We start from the raw sequence: 11,202 nt of genomic DNA on the forward strand, positions 1-11,202 counted from the left end.
ATTGGGAGAAAGCACACTTGAAAAGATGAAAAGGTGAATAGCAGGTTTAAAGAAAGGGAAAAGTTTGGAAAACTAAAAAAACTTCCTGAAGTTACCACACTTTTCAGCTCGTCACCGCTCAGCTTTAGACCCTGTTTGAATCAAGTTTTTGAATGTTCTGTCAACACTTTTATATGAATGAAGCGAGATCCTCACATGTACCAGTAAATGCTCAGCTTTCCTTTCAGTTTGAGTTTAACCTGAATTGAGTTTAACCTCTCATCTCTTACCCTCAAAAAGGTATATTCTATATCATACAGCATGATCGGGTCAACTCAGCATCTTATCTGATGTATATGATGATGGTGGTACATCTCCTCAGTGCATCAAAAATACATTTTGCACATTGAGTTGATACTCTACAATGATGAAGAGTTAACAGTACACCAGTGTGCTGCGACCAGTTGAGAAACTTCCCCAGAAAGCCTTCACTTTCTGACCACTTCCAGCCTCAGCTTGAAGGTCTATTTCAGACGTAGGCATATGAGTGTTAAAAGTCTGTAATTTTATGCATTTTTCTGTTGCTGATTCTTGTGAAGAACTATGAAGGGTTGGAGATTTTATCCTGCTTGCAAACTAACAAGTAAGCCTGCCACATGAAACTTTCCACAGTTTCATGAATACTAGTAGAAAACACAAGACTCCTGGGTCAGAGACAAAGGATTGTTTATTATTTACAGTAAGAGTATCGGTCAGAGTAAACATTTTTTTGATACTTCTCTGAGCCCTATAGAGTGATGTAAAAACGGATCAAATGACATTTGCACATGCAGTGGGTTGGATTCCAGGAGAGGAAAACTGAATTTAGGGAACTCAAATATTTTACACTGGGTGGTAAGTTCTCCTTTATTTGCTTGCAGGGAGGCATCATCTCTCTTTTACTGGATGAGAAGCATGCCTGCCCTTTGTTCCAGAGGGATATACCATTTCTTTCTTCTAAGGCTTTTCGAATATAGCCTAAAATAAAAAAGTAATTGGTGTTTCTCTTGAAAAATGTGCAGAAATGTGAGACCCACAAAGAATTGCATCCTAACAATTTTGTACCTCTAAGAGAACTAATAATGATCATTTTTAGGGTAAAGGACAATTGAATATTTTCCAGCCATAATCCTAATTCTATCCTAGGTCATGTTATGTTTCTGTAGGATTGTTTATACTAGTTTGGGAAAGTAAGGAGGAAAAGAAAGGGATGAGAAAATTTGTGCTTATGTGCTGAGTATATTCAAGAACTCAGAACTTGTTAGTTCTTGGTAATGATAAGTAGTGGAAATAAATGATTCTAAATGGTGACCTCTCTTTTCTTTTTATTGCTCCTGACTCCATGCCTCAATAAAGTACCAGTGGATAGTGTTAAAAGAAAAATTTCAGCTGAATTCAATTTAAAAGAATTTAATTGTGCAAGGAACGATTCACAAATCAGGCAGCCTCCCGAGTCAGAGTAGGCTCAGAGACTCCAGTGCAGCCATGTGGTGGAAGAAGATTTATGGACAGAAAAAGGAAAGTGAGGTGCAGAAAACAGAAGTGAGGTACAGAAACAGCTGGATTGGTTACAGCTTGGCGTTTGTCTTATTTGAACATAGTTTGAGCAGTTGGCTACATTTGATTGGCCCAAACTCAGTGACAGGCACAAGAGCAGGCTATGGTCTGTTTACACCTCCACTTGTTATAGTTCACTAGGTACAGAGAAACCTTTAGGCCAAACCTAAAATGTATAAGGAGGCAGCTTTAGGCTAACCTTGATTTAACAGTAGTATATTTCGGCTGTCATCTTTCCAATGTTCAAACATTACCCAACCACTGTAAGATCATTACAATTTTTATACTATCCTCCCCTGCAAACTGGGGCACTAACCTTACTACTACAGGTAGATTCAAACTTTAGAAATTGGTTCCGTAATTGTTATCGGAAAAACATCCATGTATAGACTGGAAAGAAATTATTGTTTTGGCAGGTCAGAACTTGTAACCTCTTTACTAATTAAAAATGATATAATGAGTTCTAAACTTCAGCAGACTAAAAATACAAAGGAAGAGAACTTTTTACAAATGGAACCATTAAAGGGGGTTCATTTGGGGAGGAAAGAAAGAATAGTAATTAAAATAGTGTCTCCATTTCAAAGGGGCTCCAGGTCAATCTCCTCTCTGAATGAAACAGCATTTTCTCAGTGAGATGTTGGTCTAGTGAGCAGTTAATTTTAAATGACGGTTTTGTATGTTCTGGGAAATGTAAATATCAATATGAGAATTATCTCCTTCTCCTTTTTCATTATATTTTCCTCTCTCCAAGATGGATTATATTGCAAAGTTAGAATGCATACAGGGCTCTCTCTGCTAACCAAAAAGTACTGCTTGATGAATGCTCTAGGAAAGCACAGTTTCAGCAGATAAGAAGAATGGCAAGAAAAAATGACTACATTGCACTCAGACAGATTATTCTCTCCCCGAGGTAAAGGACAGCTTCAACCTTCTTTTTTTGTGTGTGTGAGCTTTCTGCCTGCCATTACTCTTCTTCTGGGTCTCTACCATGAAGTAAATAATTTCCAGGTGGTTTCACTCTGGAAAACTAAAAACACCCTGAGAGAATTTAGAGAAAACAGGCATGCTCATTAGAAATGATGATAATAGGATAAATTTTCAGATAAACAGGATTACTTTTTAGTATAAGTATAATCCTGTTTTTTCTTAAAACTCACAAACCTATATGTTTATTTTTACTTCTTTTAGTGTAACTACTAGAAAATTAAAACTTATATATATGGCTCATATTATATTTCTATTAGATAGTATTTCTTTCTAATAAGTATTGTTAATATGACTTCCCTAGAACACAAACTTCATGAAGGCAAGGGAGGTTTTTTGGTTGTATTTGCCAACAGAAATGTAGCTAATTTTTGGACTGTAAGAAGTATAACAAGCTTTTTCTTGAGAACTGAATTGATTGGTTTTGTAAGAATTGTTTAATGTTGGAGGTCAAAAAGCTCAGGTACTGGGGTTCTCTCCAGGATTCCCTGCGTTCTCTCAACCCATTATTCCTTTCTTTTCTTAACTTCACTACTCAACCATGAGTCCACACACTATTATTTCAGGAACATCATGTCCAGTATCATTAATGCATTTGCCTTTGGCTTTTCATTGTCTTCAATGAAACATGTCACATGTCTCCTTATGTTTCATTATAGAAATAAGGTCAGTACCAGATTAACCCAGTGATCTGCACTTCCTGTGATTGCATCCAACAGTGCAAGGTGACATTGAATCTACTCTAAATGTACAGTCAACAACAGCAAATGAACCTTTTACATTGCTGTATGTTTTGTTCAACTCTCACTCCCATTTTCTGAAAAGACTTTTTCAAACTCTCTGTTCTTCATAGTCCTCCAACTTTTCTACCTTTTTCATTGCTCTCAGAGATGATATTTTCAAGAGAAAATTGCAACTATTATATAAGATTGGGATATCTCATCTTCCTTTTTCCAAATATACATAACTGCCTACATCTGTATCTAATTTATTCTCCTTTCCTCTTGTTTAATAGAGGAGCTGTTTGCATCCTCCGTAACACTAACACATTCAGTTGCATTTTAGATTTGTATGCCATCTCCACCTCTGTCTCCCTTCCTGCCCCACCCCTATCCCCACCATTATATAGGGGAATTGGCTGGTACGCATCACTGAACTGTAATTATTCTTGCTAGATCAACCATAGCCGCTGTGTCTCTGAATGCAATGGGCATTTCTAGACCTCCTCTTACTTGACCTTCCTGTGGCATTTGTCATTGTGGATCATTTCTTACTCTTCTTGACTTCCTGAACACAATCTTTTTCTGCTTTGTTCCTACCTCTTTACTGACTTATCTTTGTGAGATTCTCCTTCTTTCTTTTGACATTAAATGCCAGAATTCCTCAGTGCTTGAGGCCGTTTTTTCTTCAGTATCATGATCTTATGCTTTCTCTTCATGTCTCTGACTTCCATTACTGCCTATATGCAGATGACTCACAAATGTCCAACTTTAGCACACCTCAGACCCATATTTCTCTATGACAGTGCAAAACTGATGTCTAAAAAATACCTCAGGCTCATTATATCAAAATGGAATTCTTTTTAAAAATCTCATTCTCCCCAAACCTGGTTCTTTTAAAGCATAATCTGTTTCCATGAACTCTGCTCTCTCACCTTCACAAAATTCACACTTGCATTGCAGTGGGGCATCTCTCCAAGCCTCCTCTGATGTTTCCCCCAATAAACTGATTGCACATTTAATTCCATCTTATTATCTGTTTTTTACACTAACATACAAGGCACACAGAAACCTTCACTGGAGGATGAAGTAACCAAGACAAAGCTAATACTATAATAGATCTCATTGATCTCAGTACCTTCATTAAAAAAAATTTATTTATTTATTTTTGAGACAGTCTCACTGTATTGTCCAGTCTGGAGTGCAGTGGAACAATCTCGGCTCACTGCAACCTCTACCTCCTGGTTTCAAGCAATTCTCCTGCCTCAGCCACCCGCGTAGCTGGTATTACGGATGCACGCCACCATGACCATCTAATTTTTTTATTTTTAGTAGAGACGGGATTTCACCATGTTGGCCAGGCTGGTCTCAAACTCGTGATCCCAAGTGATCCACCTGCCTCAGCCTCCCAAAGTGCTGGGATTACAGGTGAGCCACCGCACCTGGCCAGTACCTTTATTTTTATAGGCAAGTATGTTGAGGCTTAGAAATCTTGAATTGGGATGGAAATGAACAAGACCTATCATCTTCAAAATCTATAAGCATAGGCTCTGTTACACTGCCTCACCTGTTTCACAGCTGGTAAATGTAATCAGTTTTTTTTCGAGGTATTTAGTATACTTATTTCAAATATGTTTTTAGATATTTTCAAAGAGTAATTTTAATATGAACTTTAATGATATGTGACATAAAGAAAACTGTATGAATCATAAGTGTCCAGCATAACAAATGTTCACAAAGTAAACACAACTGTATTTTGATCCCTTACAACAAGATGTAAGCAATCAGCACTAAATGTCACCCTTGAGCTCCCCTTCAAGTCATCACCACTCCTTCCTTTCTACTGGAAACCACCATCCTGACTGCTAACATTAAAGGCTAATTTCTAATTTACTTTCACGAAGTAGCTCAAATACATAAAAAAAAAAAAATAGATTCACTATGCCCCAGAAAAATAAATAAATGTACCTACAGCAATCCACCATGAAAACCTCAGAACCCATTTTGTTCACTATTTCAGTGCTGGAGTCAAGCAAGATCTTTTCCTTACTCTGATTTGGTAATACTTTGTAAGACAGACATGATATCTTTGCCAGAAATTGGGTATATTCATTCTGGTGTGTCACCTTGGAAAAGTTACTTGATATCTCTAAAATTCATCTTCCTCATCTCTAAAATGAGGACAATAATAATACCTACTAACATTTTGATTATCATGGAATAAGTTAATGCATACAAAAGCCATATCATGGTGCATAGAGCATGGCATAACTTCAATGAATGCTAGTTTTGTGGGAATTATTTTGAGAAATAGATTCTTGCTGTGTCACCCAGGCTGTAGTGCAGTGGCTCAATCATGGCTCACCTCCTGGGCTCAAGCAATCCTTCCATGTCAGCCTCCTGAGTAGCTGGGACAACAGCAATGTGCTACCACATTTGGCTAATTTTTAAAGAAGTTTCTGGTAGAGATAGGGTCTCACTATATTGTCCAGGCTTGTCTCAAACTCCTGGCCTCAAGTGATACTCCCTCCTTGGCCTCCCCAAATGCTGGGATTACAGATATGAGCCACTGTGCCTGGAACAGGAGTTATCATTAGTGGTACAATATGTGGAATTTCATACCAAAACCTTTCATAGTCAATGTACTTAGTTGGTGAATTCCTATATAGCCTTTGGCAAATGACTTAATTTTTGAGTGTTTAAGTTTTGCTTCTTTTCTAACGATACAAGAGGTAAGAAAGAATTAATGAGTTGTTTTTTAAAGTATTGAGCTCTACAGATGAGAAAATGAAAGATGTTTTTTAAGTATGCAAAATAGCTTTTTGTTTGAAAGCACAGCAGTTTAAAGACTGCTATCCTCACTATCCTCTTGAGAGACTGTCTTTTTGAAAGTGTTAATGTCATATTGACTTTTGAAATCCTTCAAGAATATTTGGATTAGATTCTAATATAAAAACTGTCTTCATTCTAGAAAGAGAGATAGAAGAAATATATAGAAAAATAATATAAAATTAGTTTCTTCTGAAGGAATGAGGTAATGAGGTTAATAATCACCATGGCACAAATATACATATATGGCTAGTTATAAAAGGGAAGGTTTGGGAGGCACAGAAGAGTAAGGAATCCTGGGATCCAGTTCCTTCTTTTTGCTATCTAGTTGTATGACCTTGGGCAAATCACGTTACTTTTTTACGGCTCAATTGTCTTGTCTGTAAAATGAAGTTTTTAGCTCAATAATTATGCTTCTATTGGGCATACCACTTTTTATAACATCTTCCAAAAAATTATTTTATTTTATTTGGTAATTCTTTTATTTTAGATTCTGGGGGTACATGTGCAGGTTAGTTGCATGGGTATATTGTGTGATGCTGAGATTTGGAATACAAATGATCCTGCCATCCAGGTAGTGAGCATAGTATCCAACAGTAAAATTTTCAGCCCTCAACCCTACTTCCCCTTCTAGTGGTCCTCAGTGTCTATTGTTGCCATCTTTATGTCCATGTGTTTTTGATGTTTAGCTCCTGTGTATAAGTGAGAACATGAGGTATTTGGTTATCTGTTTCTGTGTTAATTTACTTACGATAATGGCCTCCAGCTGCATCTCATGTTGCTGCATAGGACATAATTTCATTCATTTTTATGATTATATAATATTCCATGGTGTATATGTGGTATGTTTTCTTTATCTAATCCACTGTTGATAGGCACCTAGATTGATTTTATCTTTGCCATTGTAGATAGCATTGTGGCAAACTTAAGAGTGTATGTTTCTTTTTGGTAGAAGGATGTATTTTATTTTGGATATGTATACCCCGTAATGCGATTGCTTGTTGGGTAAATTGGTAGTTCTGTTTTAAGTTCTTTGAGAAATCTCCAAACTACTTTCCAAGGCAGTTGAACTAATTTACATTCCCACCAACAGTATAAGAGTTCCCTTTTCCCTGCACCGTCACCAGCATCTGTTTTTTGTTGTTGTTGTTGTTGTTGCTGTTGACTTTTTAATAATCGCCATGTTGACTGGTGTGAGGTGGTATTTTATTGTGATTTTGATTCGCATTCCTCTGATGATTACTGATGTTGAGTAGTTTTTCAAATGTTTGTTGGCTGCTTGTATGTCTTCTTTTGAGAAGTGCTTGTACATGTCTTTTGCCCACTTTTTAATGGGGTTATTCATTTTTGCTTGTTTAATTGTTTAAGTTTTTATGGATGCTGGAAATTAGACCTTTGTCAGATGCATCATTTCAGAATATTTTCTTCCATTCTCTAGGTTATCAGTTTACTCTGTTGATAGCTTCTTTTGCTGTGCAGAAACTCTTTAGTTTAATACTAGGTCTCACACGTCAATTTTTTTGTTGTAATTGCGTTTGAGGAGTTAGTCATAAATTCTTTCCCAAAATTGAGTCTAGAATGGTATTTCTCAGGTTTTCTTCTAGGATCCTTATAGTTTGAAGCCTTACATTTACATCTTGAATCTGTCTTGAGTTAATTTTTGTATATGGTGAAAAGTAGGGGTTCAATTTCATTCTTCTGCATATGGATAGCAAGTTATCCCAGCATCATTTATTGAATAGGGAGTCCTTTCCCCATTGCATATTATTTTTTAGTAGAGACAGGGTCTTGCCATGTTGCTCAGGCTGGTCTCAAACTCTGGGCTCAAGTGATCCTCTTGCCTTGGCCTCCAAAGTGCTGGATTTACAGGTGTGAGCAACCATGCCCTGCCCTCCATTGCTTATATTTGTTGACATTGTCAAAGATCAGATGGTGGTAGATGTGTAGCTTTATTTCCAGGCTCTCTATTCTGTTTCATTGGTCCATGTGTCTGTTTTGTACCAGTACCATGCTGTTTTGTTTCTGCAGCCCTGTATTATAGTTTGTAGTCAGGTCATATGATGCCTTCAGCTTTGTTCTTTTTGTTTAGGATTGTTTTGGCTATTTGGGCTCTTTTTTGGTTCCATGTGAATTTTAGAATAGCTTTTTCTAATTCTGAGAAAAATGACATGGGTAGTTTGATAGGTTTAGCATTGAATCTGTAGATTGTGTTGGGCAGTATAGCCATTTTAGTGATATTGATTCTTCCAATCCATGAGCATGGAATACTTTTCCAGTAGTTTGTGTCATCTATGATTCTAGCAAAATATTTTAAACATGTATGCTAATTATTGATGGAACAGAGATTTTTTTAAGGATGCATAATCATAATCAAAACAAAGACTAAAGACCAAATCCAAAACTGTGTGTGTGTATGTGTGTGTATGTGTGTTAGTGGTGGTAGTTCAGACCCTGGAGAGAAAGGGGCTTAGACAAAGAGAAAGATGTTACAGTAGGTGACAAGAGAATGAGTGTTTATAATGTTAGTTCTAGATTTCTTGTTTCTGACTGTAGCTTCAATCTGAGAGTCTTCAATTTGGAATTAAGACAAGCAGTGTGACACAGTAGAAATAGGCCTGAAATCACAGTCAGGAATCTAGTTTCCAATCACTGTTCTCAGTGATTAGTAATGTGATATTTGATATGTCATTTCACCTCCTGGGTGTTCTCAGAGATAAAAAGAGGTGATTGGGCATGACTACTTAGGTCCCTTCTAGTCCTTAAAGACTGAATTCTTAACAGGAGAGTGGCCAATTTTACTGTGGTATGGGTATTGGGTGGAGTGGCTTCATGGCATTTTGGGATCAATCTGAAGCTTGTAATTAAAGAAGGGTTCAGGAAGAACTGTGTTACTTATTTTTAAAGGACATTTGAAATATTTCTACTGCAACTTGGCATTTTGGGATCAATCTGAAGCTCGTAATTAAAGAAGAGTTCAGGAAGAACTGTGTTACTTATTTTTAAAGGACGTTTGAAATATTTCTACTGCAACTTGTGTCTTAATCAGCTATATTCACAACAATACTATATACCAGCCACTGCAAAATTCAGTGGCTTCTAATAAAAAAGTCATCTCTTTCTCACTTGTGCTTCTGCAGGTTAACTGAAGTTTGGCTCATGTAGACTAGACTTGGTTCCAGGCTGTGGTTAGCTTTGGGTGTCTCTATGAGACCAGTGAACTATCTTGGGTATGTACACTGACTCAGGGTTATGTAGACTTGCAGAGGGAAAGTCCAGTTGCTCCAGCAAATTTCAGTTTTTCCACATAGGTTGTTTTTGCTAATGTCCAATTGATCAATGTAAATAATATGACCAACTACAAAGTTACGGGGCTCAGCAGTACACTACACATTCATAAGACCATGGCAAGGTTACAGATGTGTAGCACTACTAGAGGAGAGTAAAGAATTGGGGCCAATTATTAAAATTTATGATAATGTGACCTCTATGTATATGGATGTGTAATGGAACAAGGAAAGCAAACCAGGCTTTTGGTGTGTTAGGTGAGAGAACAGCATAGGTTTGAGTTGGGAAGGATCTAGGCTCTCTAACTCCATGTCAGTAATTGACTAATTTGTATAGACCTAAGTTCTATACTCACTAGTGAAGTAGTTCCTTGTACTCTGATTCAGTGATGCTCCTAATGAATTTCTATAGAAAAACGATTCTTTTCAAAGTTGGTGATGACCTCCATATTACCAAACCCCATAATCAATTCTCACTTTATTTGACCTATCCGTGGCATCTGATACAGTCAAACACTCTGTCTTCCAAATATACTTTTTCACACGGCTTTACTTCTGCTCGAAGACCATTGCTCAGAACTAGTGACATGGGTTCATCCAATTTAAAGGAAAGCTAGGAAATTAAGGGAACAGCAGGTATTCAGGGAGCACTGACTGCTTCTAGCACATGCTCTGAAGGATTCTCTAAACCTACTTTATTTCCCTTAGTTCCATAATTTTAGGGTATGCTTCCTGGCATGTCTACTATATATTAATAACATTCTCTAAAGGTAAGAATTCTCTAAAGAATACATGGATAAAATGGTCCTAAAGGGAACATAGAAGGAAGAAGAAAGAAGTACATGGTACTGGCACTATTTACTATCTGATGACCTCAGCAGTTAACCCCTTTGTGCTTCAACTACCTTGTCTGTAAAGATAGGAGTGACAATAATAGCACCCGCCTCATAGGATTGCTTTGAGGACAAAATTAATGTACATGAGACACTTAGAACAGTGCCTGGAACATGGAGAGCACAGTAAGTCCTAGCTATTATTATTTCATGAATTGAACAATTAAATTCTGAATAATAGAGAAATGAAAATAAAAGTGATTGTAAACTTATAAAATTTTAAATCATCTCCTGTATAAACCCCAGACTAATGAAGAAGGTTCTCATTTTAATATGTTTTATTACAAGGATTATGGAAACCCATAAAAAAATAAACACAGATTGTGTTCCTTCCCAGCACATGTGGCACTTTGGCTGGAGGTAAACATTTTGTTTTTGGAGAAGCTGTACAAGAGCAAGGCAAAAGGGCCAATGAGTAAGGGCACTCAGGATGTGTTTTGGAATCGTACACCATATTGAAACTCCCGTTCAGTATCAAGGGATTGTGTGATGAGGGTCTCCAGGGCAAACGGCCCCATCAGATGCTTTCAGAGGACTCAGGCCTGCCCCGATGATGTGGCTCTGTGATGATGGCTTGTCTTCTAAGTTGTCAGCAGGAAGATATTCTTACTGCCTTCTGTCCCTCTGTATTGCCAACAAGGAAGAACAGCCGGAGCAAATGAGACAGAATCTTTTTCCAATTACATAGTATGCATATTTTATTTCAGCCGCCGCCTATGAGAAACATGATCCTGAGTGATTTAGTGGTGCTGAGGCAAAGCCAGCCTACGAAATATTTGGGAGTACATTGGTAAATTTCCAGAAGATTATTTGGGTGAAATGGCATGGTAGGTTAATTATCAGATTGAAAGCCTTTTAGTTGCTATAGAGGAGATACTACAGTCCCAAATACAGTCCCAAATTACTCTTAGCGCATAA

The sequence above is a fragment of the Macaca fascicularis genome, chromosome 3 (genome assembly GCF_037993035.2).
Source record: "Macaca fascicularis isolate 582-1 chromosome 3, T2T-MFA8v1.1".
NCBI classification, from domain to species: Eukaryota; Metazoa; Chordata; class Mammalia; order Primates; family Cercopithecidae; genus Macaca; species Macaca fascicularis.